The sequence below is a fragment of the Gorilla gorilla genome, chromosome 4 (assembly GCF_029281585.2).
Source record: "Gorilla gorilla gorilla isolate KB3781 chromosome 4, NHGRI_mGorGor1-v2.1_pri, whole genome shotgun sequence".
NCBI classification, from domain to species: Eukaryota; Metazoa; Chordata; class Mammalia; order Primates; family Hominidae; genus Gorilla; species Gorilla gorilla.
Window position 1 is genome coordinate 154,817,948 of NC_073228.2, and position 17,030 is coordinate 154,834,977.

At 38.6% G+C, this 17,030-nt stretch overlaps 1 long non-coding RNA gene across 1 annotated transcript in view; it reads left to right on the top strand.

Annotated features, from left to right (window-relative positions):
- The window catches only part of LOC129533391 (uncharacterized), a 31,497-nt gene extending 18,102 nt beyond the window's left edge, over window positions 1–13,395 (top strand). Inside the window, exons 5-6 of the long non-coding RNA XR_008679604.2 lie at window positions 10,393–10,470; window positions 13,247–13,395. This is a non-coding gene — a long non-coding RNA (uncharacterized lncRNA). The remainder of the gene's footprint in view (window positions 1–10,392; window positions 10,471–13,246) is intronic.
- The last annotated feature ends 3,635 nt before the right edge of the window (window positions 13,396–17,030 follow it).

Genomic DNA, 17,030 nt, shown 5'->3' on the forward strand with positions numbered 1-17,030 from the left:
GAAGTAAAGCACTCCTCAGCAAATGTAAAAGAACAGAAATTATAACAAACTGTCTCTCAGACCACAGTGCAATCAAACTAGAACTCAGGATTAAGAAACTCACTCAAAACCTCTAAACTACATGGAAACTGAACAACCTGCTCCTGAATGACTACTGGGTACATAACGAAATGAAGGCAGAAATAAACATGTTCTTTGAAACCAACGAGAACAAAGACACAACATACCAGAATTTCTGGGACATATTCAAAGCACTGTGTAGAGGGAAATTTATAGCACTAAATGCCCACAAGAGAAAGCAGGAAAGATCTAAAATGGACACCCTAACATCACAATTAAAAGAACTAGAGAAGAAAGAGCAAACACATTCAAAAGCTAGCAGAAGGCAAGAAATAACTAAGATCAGAGCAGAACTGAAGGAGATAGAGACACAAAAAACCCTTCAAAAAATCAATGAATCCAGGACGCGGGTTTTTGAAAAGATCCACAAAATTGATAGACCGCTAGCAAGACTAATAAAGAAGAAAAGAGAGAAGAATCAAATAGACACAATAAAAAATGACAAAGGGGATATCACCACCGATCCCACAGAAATACATACTACCATCAGAGAATACTATAGACACCTCTACACAAATAAACTAGAAAATCTAGAAGAAATGGATAAATTCCTCGACACATACACCCTCCCAAGACTAAACCAGGAAGAAGTTGAATCTCTGAATAGACCAATAACAGGCTCTGAAATTGAGGCAATAATTAATAGCTTACCAACCAAAAAAAGTCCAGGACCAGACGGAATCATAGCCGAATTCTACCAAAGGTACAAGGAGGAGCTGGTACCATTCCTTCTGAAACTATTCCAATCAATAGAAAAAGAGGGAATCCTCCCTAACTCATTTTATGAGGCCAGCATCATCCTGATACCAAAGCCGGGCAGAGACACAACAAAAAAAGAGAATTTCAGACCAATATCCCTGATGAACATTGATGCAAAAATCCTCAATAAAATACTGGCAAACCGAATCCAGCAGCACATCAAAAAGCTTATCCACCATGATCAAGTGGGCTTCATCCCTGGGATGCAAGGCTGGTTCAACATATGCAAATCAATAAATGTAATCCAGCGTATAAACAGAACCAGTGACAAAAACCACATGATTGTCTCAATAGATGCAGAAAAGGCCTTTGACAAAATTCAACAGTCCTTCATGCTAAAAACTCTCAATAAATTTGGTATCGATGGGACGTATCTCAAAATAATGAGAGCTATTTATTACAAACCCACAGCCAATATCATACTGAATGGCAAAAACTGGAAGCATTCCCTTTGAAAACTGGCACAAGACAGGGATGCCCTCTCTCACCACTCCTATTCAACATAGTGTTGGAAGTTCTGGCCAGGGCAATCAGGCAGGAGAAGGAAATAAAGGGTATTCAATTAGGAAAAGAGGAAGTCAAATTGTCCCTGTTTGCAGATGACATGATTGTATATCTAGAAAACCCCATCGTCTCAGCCCAAAATCTCCTTAAGCTGATAAGCAACTTCAGCAAAGTCTCAGGATACAAAATCAATGTGCAAAAATCACAAGCATTCTTATACACCAATAACAGACAAACAGAGAGCCAAATCATGAGTGAACTCCCATTCACAATTGCTCCAAAGAGAATAAAATACCTAGGAATCCAACTTACAAGGGATGTGAAGGACCTCTTCAAGGAGAACTACAAACCACTGCTCAATGAAATAAAAGAGGATATAAACAAATGGAAGAACATTCCATGCTCATGGATAGCAAGAATCAATATCATGAAAATGGCCATACTGCCCAAGGTAATTTATAGATTCAATGCCATCCCCATCAAGCTACCAATGACTTTCTTCACAGAATTGGGAAAAACTACTTTAAAGTTCATATGGAACCAAAAAAAGAGCCCGCATTGCCAAGTCAATCCTAAGCCAAAAGAACAAAGCTGGAGACATCACTCTACCTGACTTCAAGCTATACTACAAGGCTACAGTAACCAAAACAGCATGGTACTGGTACCAAAACAGAGATATAGACCAATGGAACAGAACAGAGCCCTCAGAAATAACACCACACATCTACAATTATCTGATCTTTGACAAACCGGACAAAAAGAAGCAATGGGGAAAGGATTCCATATTTAATAAATGGTGCTGGGAAAACTGGCTAGCCATGTGTAGAAAGCTGAAACTGGATCCCTTCCTTACATCTTATACAAAAATTAATTCAAGATGGATTAAAGACTTAAATGTTAGACCTAAAACCATAAAAACCCTAGAAGAAAACCTAGGCAATACCATTCAGGCCATAGGCATGGGCAAGGACTTCATGTCTAAAACACAAAAAGCAATGGCAACAAAAGCCAAAATTGACAAATGGGATCTAATTAAACTAAAGAGCTTCTGCACAGCAAAAGAAACTACCATCAGAGTGAACAGGCACCCTACAGAATGGGAGAAAATTTTTTCAATCTACTCATCTGACAAAGGGCTAATACCCAGAATCTACAAAGAACTCAGACAAAGGTACAAGAAAAAAACAAACAACCCCATCAACAAGTGGGTGAAGGTTATAAACAGACACTTCTCAAAAGAAGACATTTATGCAGCCAAAAAACACATGAAAAAATGCTCACCATCACTGGCCATCAGAGAAATGCAAATCAAAACCACAATGAGATACCATCTCACACCAGTTAGAATGGCGATCATTAAAAAGTCAGAAAACAACAGGTGCTGGAGAGGATGTGGAGAAATAGGAACACTTTTACACTGTTTGTGGGACTGTAAAGTGGTTCAACCATTGTGGAAGTCAGTGTGGCGATTCCTCAGGGATCTAGAACTAGAAATACCATTTGACCCAGCCATCCCATTACTGGGTATATACCCAAAGGATTATAAATCATGCTGCTATAAAGACACATGCATCCCATTACTGGGTATATACCGAAAGGATTATAAATCATGCTGCTATAAAGACACATGCACACGTATGTTTATTGCAGCACTATTCACAATAGCAAAGACCTGGAACCAACCCAAATGTCCAACAATGATAGACTGGATTAAGAAAATGTGGCACATATACACCATGGAATACTATGCAGCCACAAAAAGGGATGAGTTCATGTCCTTTGTAGGGACATGGATGAAGCTGGAAACCATCATTCTCAGCAAACTATCGCAAGGACAAAAAAACAAACATTGCATATTCTCACTCGTAGGTGGGAATTGAACAATGAGAACACTTGGACACAGGAAGGGGGACATCACACACTGGGGCCTGTTATGGGGTGGGAGGAGCGGGGAGGGATAGCATTAGGAGATATACCTAATGTAAGTGACGAGTTAATGGGTGCAGCACACCAACATGGCACATGTATACATGTGTAACAAACCTGCACGTTGTGCACATGTACCCTAGAACTTAGAGTATAATAATAATAAATAAATAAATAATAATAATAAATAGATGAACTGAGAGTGGGGAAAAAAAAGGAAAATAAATTTTGGGGCCCCCAAATCTCTATGCTAAAGGGAAAAGTCAAGCTGGGAACTGCTTAGGGCAAACCTGCCTCCCATTCTATTCAAAGTCATCCCTTTGCTCACTGAGATAAATGCATATCTGATTGCCTCCTTTGGAGAGGCTAATCAGAAATTCAGAAGAATGCAACCATTTGTCTCTTACCTTCCTATGACCTGGAAACCCCCTCCCCACTTTGAGTTGTCCTGCGTTTGCTTCAAATTGTCCTGCCTCTGCAGACCAAGACAGTGTTCATCTTACATATATTGATTGATGTTTCATATCTCCCTAAAATGTATAAATTCAAGCTGTGCTTGGACAACCTTGGGCACATGTCATCAGGACCTCCTGAGGCTGTGTTATGGGCACGTATCTTTAACTTTGGCAAAGTGAGCTTTCTAAATTGACTGAGATCTGTCTCAGATATTTGTGGTTCACAGGGTTAATACTTTAATATATGAATTTTGTGGGGGAGGGTACAATTTAATCCATAGAAGTCAGGATGAAGTTACAGATTTTTCCATGGTGTTTCACTGCAGTACAGCAGTTACTTTTTATGATTTTTATAAGTTTTCTCTAGCTAAAGCAACCAGGCTTTTGAGGGGCGAGTTGGGGGTAGGACTCTTTAGTCTGTGTCAATTGATGTTTCTGTGTTACCATATTCTTCAATTCCAGGCCTGGGATATATAAGCCAAAAAGAAAACCCAGCAAACTCAGCGCATTGAATCCCAAAGTCCCTAACTAGTGTGCCTTCTCTTCACTTTTTGGAGTCTTCTTTTGTTTGTTTCATCTGTGAAACACAGGGGACATGGTGGTTAAAGGAGCTCCACAGACCTTCTCTCTCCAAAAAATTACCATAAATGATAAGTTGAAAAAAATATAAAAAACAAACAACAACTAAAAAAACATTTCAAAGCTCTGGAAATTGTCCTAAGGATCACTGAAAGTGAAAAAACATTTATTTAAGAAAATCCAATAAATCTTGGTAAGAACTTTGAGATTCTGTGGCATTTAAGCCACAATCTCGTCTTCCCCTACCCATAGCTCAGCATGATGAAAGCTTCATTCCAAGGAGATGTGGCCAAGAAACAGAGCTTCTTCTTTCTCATTTTCCAGTCTAGAACTATGGCATCTCCCCATGAGGGGCAGGCCTCCAACTTTTCTCATTCTCTTAGCTCTGTGTTACAGAAGCTTTATTGTAGGCAACAATAGGGCTCTCACAAAGCATGTCTTACACCTATAATCCCAGCTCTTTGGAAGGCCAAGGTGAAGGATTGCTTGAGTACAGGAATTCAAGACCAGCCCTGGCAACATAGCCAGACTTTGTCTCAACAAAAATAAAAAAAATTATCCAGGTGTGGGGGTATACACCTATAGTCCCAGCTACTTGTGAGGCTGAGGAGGGAGGACTGCTTGAGCCCAGGAGGTCAAGGCTGCAGTGAGTTGAGATGATGCCACTACACTCCAGCTTGGGCAACAGAATGAGACCCTGTCTCAAAAATCAAAAAAGAATGGGGCAGTTTCTCCTCCCAGCCTCCACTCCTAGAGCAGAGGCTCTACCCCATGTGTTACAAGCCGAGAATACTGGGGACCTACTTGCCTTAGCTCACTGTTAGGGCAGAGTTTTCATGCCAGGAGAAGCAAGTCAAGAAGACCAGAGGCTATTGCCCCCACCCAGTGCTCTGCTAGTAAAGCAGAGGTGTCATGCCAAGGGAAGGGGGCCACTGTCCCTGACTCCATCTCCAGATAATTGGCATGTAGGTTTGCCCAGAGAGAGAGAGGAAGATTGTAAGAACAAACAGGAACTTTGAAGCTTTCCCCAAGCAACTGACTGTATTTGGAACAGTTGAGTGGGGAAGTTCAAGCATAAGGGTACTTTCAAATATAATTGGTATTTTAATAGTAAGCAATTAAGAGGAAGCTGGTAGTGTTATGAGAGCAAGCTAAAGCCCAGATAGAAGTTTACCAGACAGATTGAGGGGGTGAGGGAAACATCTAAGCCCTCCCAGAGTCAGAACAAACCTCAAGGACTGGCCTCAAAGACCACTCTTGTAAGAATCTGAATTTAATTATATCAGACTGTGGAACACTTTATGCCTTAGGGCACTGCCAAAAACAGTGAGGCAATGATCAAACAATTAGTGGAAGTCAAAGGCTAGGTGTGATACCAAGAGATGCAGATAGCTTAACAGGGACATCAGGGAAAGAGATAGTCATAGAGAGCCCTATTAAAAGTTACTGTCATCCCAGGATAACTCTGTCCATGCCCAAGGCTGCACTATCGGAAAAGTAACATTAGTATAAAAGATGGTGTATACTACAGGGAAATACACATTATTAAAATAGTCCAGCCAAGCCACTAAACACATATACAAGTAAGAAATAAAAACAACAGCTCCTGGGGGAGAGAATCAGTATCTGGACTGCTACAACACATTATCTAAAATGTCTGGTTTTCAACAAAAATAAATATGAAATATGTGAAGAGACAGAAAAATGTGACTCCTATGCAAGAGAAAAAGGAGACAACAGAAAATGCCTTTGAAAGAGTCTATGTTTTGGACATAGCAGACAAACACTTCAAAGCAGCTATTATATGCAGGAGCAGTAGCATTCACCTTTAGTTCCAGCTACTTGGAAGGGTAAGGTGGGATGATTGCTTGAGCCCAGGAGTTTGAGTCCAGCCTGGACAACATAGTAAGACCTCATCTCTACTGATTAATAACAATAACAATAATAATAATAATGCAGCTAGTATAAATGTATTCAGATAATTCAATAAAATCATGATTAAACAAGTGAAGGAACCAACAAAAAAAAGTAAAGTCTGATGACAATGTAACATTAAATAGAGAATATCAACAAAGAAATAGAAATTATTTTAAAAATGGGCTTGGCACAGTGACTCACCCCTGTAATCCCAGTACTTTGGGAGGCCGAGGTAGGTGGATCACGAGGTCAGGAGATCGAGACCATCCTGGCTAACACGGTGAAACCCCATCTCTACTAAAAACATAGGCTCAAAATAAAGGGATGGAGGAATATTTACCAAGCAAATGGAAAGCAAAAAAAAAGCAGGGGTTGCAATCCTAGTCTCTGATAGAACAGACTTTAAACCAACAAAGATCAAAAGACACAAAAAAGGCCATTACATAATGGTAAAGGGATCAATGCAACAAGAAGAGCTAACTGTCCTAAATATATATGCACCCAATACAGGAGCACCCAGATTCATAAAGCAAGTTCTTAAAGACCTACAAAGAGACTCAGACTCCCACACAATAATAATGGGAGACTTTAACACCCCACTGTCAATATTAGACAGATCAACAAGACAGAAAATTAACAAGGATATTCAGGACTTGAACTCAGCTCTGGACCAAGCAGACCTAATAGACATCTACAGGTTTTGTGAGAACTCACTATCGTGATGACAGGACCAAGTGTGGTGGTGTTAAACTATGAGAAACTGCCCCAATGATCCAATCACTTCCCACCAGGCCCCACCTCCAACATTGAGGATTACAATTGAACATGACATTTGGCTGGAGACATAGATCCAAACCATATCAGCATCTTTGAGAAATATTCTACAGGACTCTTTTAAAGGCCTTGGACCTTTAGGAATAATTGTCAATATTTGACATAACTCCTTATCTACTCGAGCACCATTGCCCTGAATCAGCTTCCCAATCTTCCTCGCATGGCTTTTAGAGAGTGAAACTGGCTTCTTCAGGTGTATTCTGTCCATGATTCCTATCAATTTCATTTAGGACATTGAGAGAAGTCATCAAGGCCATGCTCCCCGTGAAAGCTCTAAGAAAGAATCCTCTTCCTCTTTCAGCTTCTGGTGGCCCCAGGCATTTCTTAACTTGTAGCTGCATAATTTCAATCTCTGCTTCAGTCTATATATGGCCATTTTCTCTTTGCCTGTGCATCCTCTCCCCCTTTTTATAAGGATACAAGTAATTGTTTTTAGGTCCCACCCTAAACCCAGGATGATTTCATCTCAAGATCCTTAACTGATAACATCTGTAAAGACCCTATTTTCAAACAAGGTCACGTTCTGAGGTTTTGAATAAACGTGATTATTTGGGGGAGGCTATTCAATCCACTACAAACATAGCCAATTTCAAACACATACCTAGCCTACAAAGGAGTATGATAAACCTCTGTGTGCCCATCACTCTGCTTCAACAACTATCAACCTAAGGCCAATATTTCATCTGTTCTCCATTCACGTACTCTCCATTCTTCTCACATCATCTTGAAGCAAATTCCTGAGATCTTATTCCATCAATAAATATTAGTATAAATCTCTAATAGGTAATGGTATCTTTAAAAAAGAGTCCTTATCACCCCAAAAACAATTTAACATCATTATTTAATATCCTCAAGTATTTGGTAAATATATCTCCAGCTCTTAGACCCTATATTTATTGAGCCATCATTTTATTCTAATTTATTATCTTCTATTTTATTTCTTATAAAGTGCTCCAGATAATTAATTTCTACTCACAATCACACTTCCCATTCTCTCCTTAATTCCTGAAGACATTATTCTACCTTGCCCTCTGTTCCTACTGATATTGACCAAAACCAGGCCTCCACTCATACTTCTAAGTAATTACCTACATCCTGATGTTCTTTTTGGTAACTATACTAGTGTATTACATAGTGGTTAAGAGCACAGACTCAAATCAGACTGCCTCGTTCAAATATCAGCTCCAGCACTATTCACACAATAGATGTGTAAATTTTGGTAGGTTACTAACTTTTATACCTCAGTTCCTCATCTATAAAACAAGAATAAAAGTAGTATCTAACTCATAAGGTTGCAAAGAGATTTAAAATAATTTATATGTAAAACATTTATGTGCCTAGCACATAATTAACACCATAAAAAGATTAGCAATACTTATTATATTATTGTCATCTGTCCTAAAATTTGCCCCTACTTGCACTTGGGCAACCCCACACACACATGGTCTCATTTCCATTTCCTCATCACTTTTTAATTTCACTGGATTGTCTCATTTTCCTTTGAGTGTATTCTGCTTTCTAATTTTCTCTGTATTGGGTAACTCAGCAGGTTCATCAAGCTTCCTACCATGGAGGTCTCAATAATACACTCCAGATATGATCACCATTCTATTTCCTCTGCAGATTCCACCTATTCTAAGCCATCATCAGCTCTTGAATGAATGAGTGCAACAGATTCCTAACTAGTCTCCCTGCTTTTCAAACATGTTCTCCAAAAGCCCATTTCCCACATAACATCTAGAGGAATCCTGTTGATTTTCAAGTTAGCTTATGTCGTTTCCCTAACAAAATATTCCAGTAGCTTATTTCTCCCTAGTTTGTTTTTCCTTAACATTTGAGAAATGTTCTTATATTTCTTCTTTTTCTCCATTCCCACTGATGTTAGCCAAAATGAGGCCAACATTCTCTCTTCTTCTATTGTTCCAGTTGGGTTTATTGATTTGATTCTTTAGATCTTCTTAAATGTTTCTGCCAGATATTTTTACCTAAAGCATTTTATTTATCCTATCAAGAGCTTAATAAAATAAATCTGCAATTGTTCTCCATTATCTAACATATGGTTTTTTGTTTCTTTTTTTTTTTTTTTTTTTTTTTGAGATGGAGTTTTGCTCTTTCTGCCCAGGCTGGAGTGCAATGGCGTGATCTCGGCTCACCACAACCTCCGCCTCCCAAGTTCAAGTGATTCTCCTGCCTCAGCCTCCTGAGTAGCAGGGATTACAGGCATGCGCCACCAAGCCCGTTAATTTTGTATTTTTAGTAGAGACAGGGTTTCTCCATGTTGGTCAGGCTGGTCTTGAACTCCCGACCTCAGGTGATCCGCCTGCCTCAGCCTCCCAAAGTGCTGGGATTACAGGGGTGAGCCACTGCGTCTGGCCTATCTAACATAGGGTTTTTAAATTCTTAAGTCCTTCAACTAACTAGCCTCTTTAATGTTACTTCTCCATCTCCCCCAAACTTAGCTTTACTCCTTTTGAAAATACAATTAATGGCCTAAAAGGGACAAAAGTTGTGTTGAGGCCTCTGTGGAACCAACACTGGATACAGAGTGTAAATCTATTCATATAAGCTAATGACTTAATGTTGGGAACTGGACCAGGAAGCTCAGTAGAATTGTAGAATTCTGAGCCAAGGAGTGACTTTATTGCTCTGGATGTAGATAGCACAAGTCTAATAGTAGTCAGGTACAGTCAGAAGTTTATAAAATAGGTGAAAATGAAGGTTGATAAGAATTTAGATCCACACTGAGAAATCTGCTACTTAAGGGTCCACATTGATGATATCCAGAAGTTGGGAAATCATGGTATAAAGCAGAATTAAGAAAGTGAGAAGGGCTGGCCACAATGGCTTATGTCTACAATCCCAGCACTTTGGGAGGCCGAAGCAGGCAGATCACTTGAGGTCAGGAGTTTGAGACCAGCCTAGCGAACATGGTGAAACCCTGTCTCTACAAAAAAATACAAAATTAGCCAGGCGTGGTGGCACACAAGAGGCTTAGGTGGAAGAATCGCTTGAACCCAGGAGGCAGAGGTTTCAGTGAGCCAAGATTACCCCCACTGCGCTCCAGCCTGGGTGATAGAGTGAGGCCCTGTCTCAAAAAAAGAGGAAGAAAGGAAGGAAGGGAGGGAGGGAGGAAGGAGCAAATACTTGTCTGAGGATCAGTAATAATACATATAATAATAACATCTGACTTTCGCTGAAAACATATTATGTGCCAGGTAGTATTCTGAGTGCTTAAATCTATTGATTCATTCTATCCTCACAACTACAAGGTAGTCACTGTTACTATTCTTTTTTATAGAACAGAAAATTGAGGCCCAAAGAGATCAAGTAACTTACCCTGTCCCTAATTAGTAATGGAGCTAGGACTCAGACCATGGTAAGCTGGATTCAGAGCCTTTGTACTTGATTGCAATGCCTCTTCCATATGTGCTAGGTAGGGAACAAGGTGATGGCAGAATTTAATAGTCAGGATTGATGCAGTATTCCTGAACTATTATAGAATGAGCTAGATTAAAAACTCAGCAATTAGAATTCAGTAGCGAATCAAATCCAGAGATAAGTAGGATTTGGCTTATCCTGTGGCCAATTTTCCTCGTATTAAACATATAAATTCATGGGCCTTCACACCCATAAAAGAATAAATTAGTATTATAATTTTTAAAATATGATTAAAATTAGTGCTTTCTGAAGTACTGGTTAGGTGTTTCTGTTTGCAAAGAGAATTTATGGTTTTGTAAGATTAGTTTAATGTTGATGGTGGAATAGAAAGAGCCAAAAGACACTAGAAGCAAAGAGAAAAATGAAGATTAAACTATAGCAATCCAGCAGTTAGTTAATAAAGCTGCAGCTCAGATATTCCTGTTCCTCATCCAGTCCTTACTTTTTTTCTCCAATCACCGTTGTCACCCTGGTCAGTTTTAATTCTGCTAAATAAGCTCTCCCCACTGACCCTGTTGCAACTGTCCTTCTTTGTTCCTTTTTACTATTCCTCAAGATTATTTAGTGTTTCTGCCCAGTTTGCAAAATCCTATTTGTATATAGCCATATATACTTTGTTCATTGTCATATTCCGTTTCTGTTTCTACTACTGCAATTTTTTAAAAATGTGGTTTTCTTTCTTGAAATGCTCAGGGGGGATAGACTCCATTTAGCCTTGATATTTCTTGTAGGCCATATGTATATTATGCATGAAAGTAAAGATTCAATCTCATAATATGACAAAAAGTTATGAGTCATAATACATTAGCAGATATATTTACCAGTATATAGTTAATTGTGCTTCTTTCTAGAAGTCTGGCAAGACTTCCAACCACATGCAGAGGCACCAGGAGAACCAATAAACACTTTTGAGGCATGTTTCATTAATAGACCAGGGAACTGAGACAGAGGAAAGGGGTGACAACTGTAATGCTCTTGAAAATATATTTCATCTGAGCCCGGACTTTATTTCAAAAATTCCAAAAATGTGGCTGTTATGGTAGGAATTTGAACTATTTGGATTTATTTAGTGGCAATAGAAGATATGCAAAAAAAAAAAAAGAGCATAGTGAATGTGAAAAAGCCTCCTTCCAGAAGTCAGACCTCATTATGCAAAAGAGAATCATAAGAGAGAAAAGCCCTTAATATGTACTAAGTGTGGGAAAACCTTCAGCAGGGAATCAAATCTCATTATACACCTGAGAATCCATACTCAAGAGAAAACCTATGAGTGTGTTGAATATAGAAAAGCTTTCTCCCATAAGTCACATCCGTTGAACATTAGAGAATTCACACCAGGGAGAAACCCTATGAGTGTGGTGAGTGTGGGAAAGCCTTTTTCCAAAACTTACACCTCAGCATTTACAGGAGAACTCATACTGGAGAAAAGCCCTATGTGTGTGATGAATATGGGAGAGGAAGTCACACCTCTTTTTACATCAGAGAGTACACAGAGCAGAGAAATCTTCTGTGTGAACTAAGTGTGAGAGAGCTTTCAGTGAAGTGTCATGCCTTATTAGACATCAGAAAATTTACACTAGAGAGAAACCTTATACATGTAATGAGTGTTAAAAATTATTTTCTCAAAAGCCTGACCTCATACATTACAGAACTCACACAGGGAAAAAAACTCATGTAAATGCAGTCAATGTGTAAAAGCCTTCAGACATAGCTCAGCCCTCTGTTGACATAAGAGGACTCACAAAGAAAAAAATCCCTGAACAAGAAATTAATATGGGAATATCTCCAACTAGAACTTGTAGTGACAGAAAGTCTTCAGTCAAAAGCAAACATTATTATGTATCAAGAAATCTTACTGAGGATAAGCCTGTTTAATATATTTATAAAAGCATGCAGCTATGTTTCTATGGAAATCATATTCCAGATGTGATTAGAAATATTCCTAAATATTTCTAGAGGATATTACAGAAAATACATTTTTATTAGAGAATAAATGTTCACTGTGGACCACAAAGGCTTTTAAAATATTAATAAGTGAACTAGTCAGAACAAACTTAGAAAACTATATGTGGACAACCCACAAGATATGAATGTTACTATATGTGCCACTACTTATTGCTGTAAGTCCTGGCTGCACTACATTTTGCTATGCATCATATAAAATAAGTTATATGTGTTGGAATTGCATATGTGAATCTAAAAATTTGTAAATATAAAATAATTACTATATATAGAATGCCATTTACTAAGATTTTCTACATTAAATATTACCATTTTTCCCCTAAAGAAAATACAAATTATAACCAAAAATACAGTGTTCAGTAAGAGTGCTAAAGTGTAAAATAAACTTTTTTCTGTTGCTTTCTGGTATATATGACTTCTGCTGCTTCTTAATGAGAAGTACATAAAGGTGTTAATTACATAAAATATATAAATATAAACTAGATATCATATAAGTCTCAGTAGCAAAAGAAAATAGTCATGGCCTCTTACAAGACTCACTGCAATTTAAAAAGGAATTCTTGGTGGGTACAATTACCCCTTTTGCATACTGTTATGGACTGAATTGTACCTTCCCACCAAATTCATATGTTGAAGCCCTAATCATCAATACCTCAGAATATGACTGTATTTGGACATACTGCCTCTAAAGAGTAATTAAAATAAAACCATTAGGATGTGTCCTAATCTAATCTGACTGGTGTTCTTATAAGACCTAGAGAGTAGGACACACGAGGAGACATCAGGGGCAGGTGTACACAGAGAAGTGACCATGTGAAGTGGCAGCAAGAGGGCTGCCGTCTGCTAGCTAAGAAGAGAGGCCTCCAAGGAAACCAACCCTTCTGCACATTCATCTCAGACTTCCAGCCTCCAGAACGGTGAGAAAATAAATTTCTGTCATTTAAGCCACCCAGTCTAATATTTTGTAACGCAGCCCTAGGAAACAAACACAAACACTACTGCTCTTTTTCCCTGGAGTACTTTGTAAGCTTGAGTATACAAAGTATAAGTACTACGTAAGCCAATAATATGATAGAGTGCTTGCTATACTGCACGGCCTCTCTATTTGGCATTTTCTAATTCACCTTGTGACAGATTAGTAAGAGAGATATTTTCATAAGGATTTTACAATTCACAAATATTATAAAGACTTTTTGCAGAGAGAATTGTTCATTTTTAAAATTCCATCTAACAGTAGGGGTAGGTATTCTGTAAATTTCCATGTGAGTATCCATGCCATTAAAAATCAACTTGTTCCTTATTTATAAATTAAAAGTGGGGCCTCATTCTTCTAAAGCAAATTTTGACAGGGAGTTAAGATTACAAGGCAGAAACCTATAAGAGGTGTTAAGAGCTCTTATTCTAGATTTAGACAGATGTAGATTCTGAATCTGCTCTGAGCCTCAATAGCACCTAGTTTGTTGGATCATTGCAAGGATTATACAATATCATGTATGTATGGTGCTCATAAGATGTTAGCTATTTTATATTATTTAAGGATATAATTCCCATTCTAGTTATGAAGACAGACAAGGAAACAACTCTAATTAGGATTATATTAGAGAGAACTGTAGGGAGTCATGTGTATCATTCTGTTTCATTCTCACAACCATGTCAATCTTTCAGACTCAGGTGTGGGCCTGGAACCACTGCCCTGCATTGCCCCTCTACATCTATTCTATAATTGCTTGTTCAGAAGCAATACCATTGCTGATACCCCAAACTCCTTATCTTTATCTCATCTACTGATGAGACCCATTGCTTGGAGGGTAGTTACATGGAAAGCCATTCACAAAACACCTTATTAACTTTGTGGGTGAAAAAAAAGTGTATCTTCACTGTATTAAGCCACTGAGATTTAGGGATTGATTATTAATAGCAAATAGCAATCATTTTCTAGTAGAAAGAAATTGGTCCTGGAAGTGTCCTGCTAATGTAATAAAAACCTAAAATATGGCATAGGCCTAGTAGTTGAGCAGTGAGAAAACTGATGTCAGAAGTGGAAAGATGTTTATCTATGTTTTGTACTAGCCAAACATTTGGTTTGGGCCAGGCATGGTGGCTCACACCTGTAATTTCAGCACTTTGGGAGGTCAAGGCAGGCAAATTGCCTGAACCCAGGAGTTCAAGACCAGCCTAGGCAGTGTGATGAAATGCTGTCTCTATAAAAAATACAAAAATTAGCCAGATGTGGTTGTGTATACCTATAGTCCCAGTTACTCAAGAGCCTGAGGCAGGAGGATTTCTTGAGCCCAGGAGGTTGAGGCTACAGTGAGCTGTCATTTTGTCACTGTACTCCAGCCTGGGTGACAAAAAAAAAAAACAAAACAAAACATTTGGTTTGATTGTCTCCTCTACACATGCTTACTTTGTTGACAGCTCCAGAAGATAATTAGAAAACAGAGTATTAGTAATATTTGCTGTTTTACTGGCTGTATTTGGAAGCTATTATAAGAAAAAGATAAACTCAGAGAAAATTAGTGGATTATAAGCAAAAATGAAAGAAAATAGAGTCCTGAGATTTGAGACCTCACGGAGTTTAAAAAATTTGATTTCTAGACTTCAAATGTTAGGAGAATAATTTAAATGGTTTTGAGTGTATCAAAGACCTAATAAACATTTGCTAGTGAAATAAAGTGACTCAGAAGAAAGATTATATTAAGAAACTGAAACCTTCTCGTTCAAGCTTGATAACCTTACAGTAGTCTGTTATTCACCTACCCTAGCTCCATGATGGAGAAGCTCAATTTTAGGTAGCTACAGCCAAGAAGACTGGGGCTCCCATACCCAACCTAGCTCCCACTTGTAGAGCAGAGGCTCTTGCCAAGGTAAGAGAGGCTAAGAATATTGGGACCTCAATTGCCCTCCTCCTCAGCTTTTCTCTGTAGAGTAGATGTTTCATGCCAGGAAAGGCAAGCCAAAAAAAAGATCATTCTCCCAGCTCCCACTAATAGGATAGAGGCTCCAGACTGGCAGCAGTACATTAAAAAGACCTCAGGCCTTCATCTTCCTACCAAGATCTCACTTGCAGGAAGGAGTATCCCTGCTAAGAAGCTTCCCCGGATTCCACTGGTAGGGCAGAGGTGTCACTTCAGGAAAATCCGGCTTTCCCCTTTGTCCCCCGCTTCTGTGCAAGAGTGTAGATGTTATATCCAGGGAAAGAAGCAAGATGGGAGGGCCAGAAGCTCCTCAGCTCAGCTGGGGGGCTGACTGTATTTAATCATAACATGAAGCGTTGCATGAATTAAGGCATTGTTGAAAATAGAGATCTTAGTGGCAAGCACTTAAGAGAATTCTAATAGTTTCATAAAACAAGTAGCAACAAATGAAACAGCAAGTCACCCGGTTTAACAGAGTGAACAAGAGAAAGAGCTAAAACTGGAAGTCTGTGCATATGTCTATGTTTCACACATTCAGGACCAACCATAACAGGTACTAGCTGAACTTGAGTGGAATTGAAAGAATTTCCCAAGCCACACGCTGATACATTAGCAAAGAGTGGAAGTCTTACTAGCTCAAGGAGCGTAAGCACAACCCCTGACCAAACACTGGCTAAATGTTAAGATATTTTGACCCAATGGTGACTTCTAGGAAGCCAGGCTTGGGGTAAAGGCTACACACTGTGGGGTGGGGGGCGGCGGGGGGAAATAGAGTTTACAAAGTTGGTGCAAGCAAGCCACTAAACAAACTAACAAAACAGAGCCACATCAATAATCCCTAAAGGGGATGTGTCAGAATCCAGAGTTGCTACAATATATTATTTCAAAAACTATTAGAGATGCAAAAGAACAAAATAGTATAACCCTTGTATAGGAAAAACAGCATCAATAAAAACTGCTTTTGAGGAGGTCTAGATGTTGGACCTGTAAGGCAAAGATGCCAAAGAAGCTATTACAAATATGTTCAAAAAACTAAAGAAAACCATGTTCAAAGAATGAAAGGAATGTATGGTGACAATGACTCATCAAATGGAGAATGTTAGTAGAATAAAAAGTGTTTAAAGACTCAAATAAAAATTCTGGAGTTGAAAAGTAGAATACCTGAAATGAAGATTCACTTTAGGTACTCAAAAGTAGATTTGAGCTGGCAGAAGAATCAGTAAGCTTGGGGCTTGATCATTAGATATTATACAGTCTTAGAACAGAAAGAAAAAATAATGAAGAAAAACTGAGCAGACTTCTGGTTTCTAGTCTGACATGTAAAGAGCTTGGAAGTTGTCAATCCTATCATCACAACAAGAAAAAAGTCTGAAAAGCTAGAAATTAACAATTCTTAGATCCTTCAAAGAATCAAGGTCACAGAACAAACCACTGCCCCAGAAACTAGAGAGACAGGTAGATGCTGAGAATCACAGGTTCACTGACAGCGGAAGTCCACCACTAAAGTCAATATATTTTAGGAACACTTAAACTACAATTGATGAATCGCTAGAGACTAGCAATAAAAGTGCCAGCATTCTAGTTGATGAAAATGTTGTGACCAGAGGCTTACATGAAC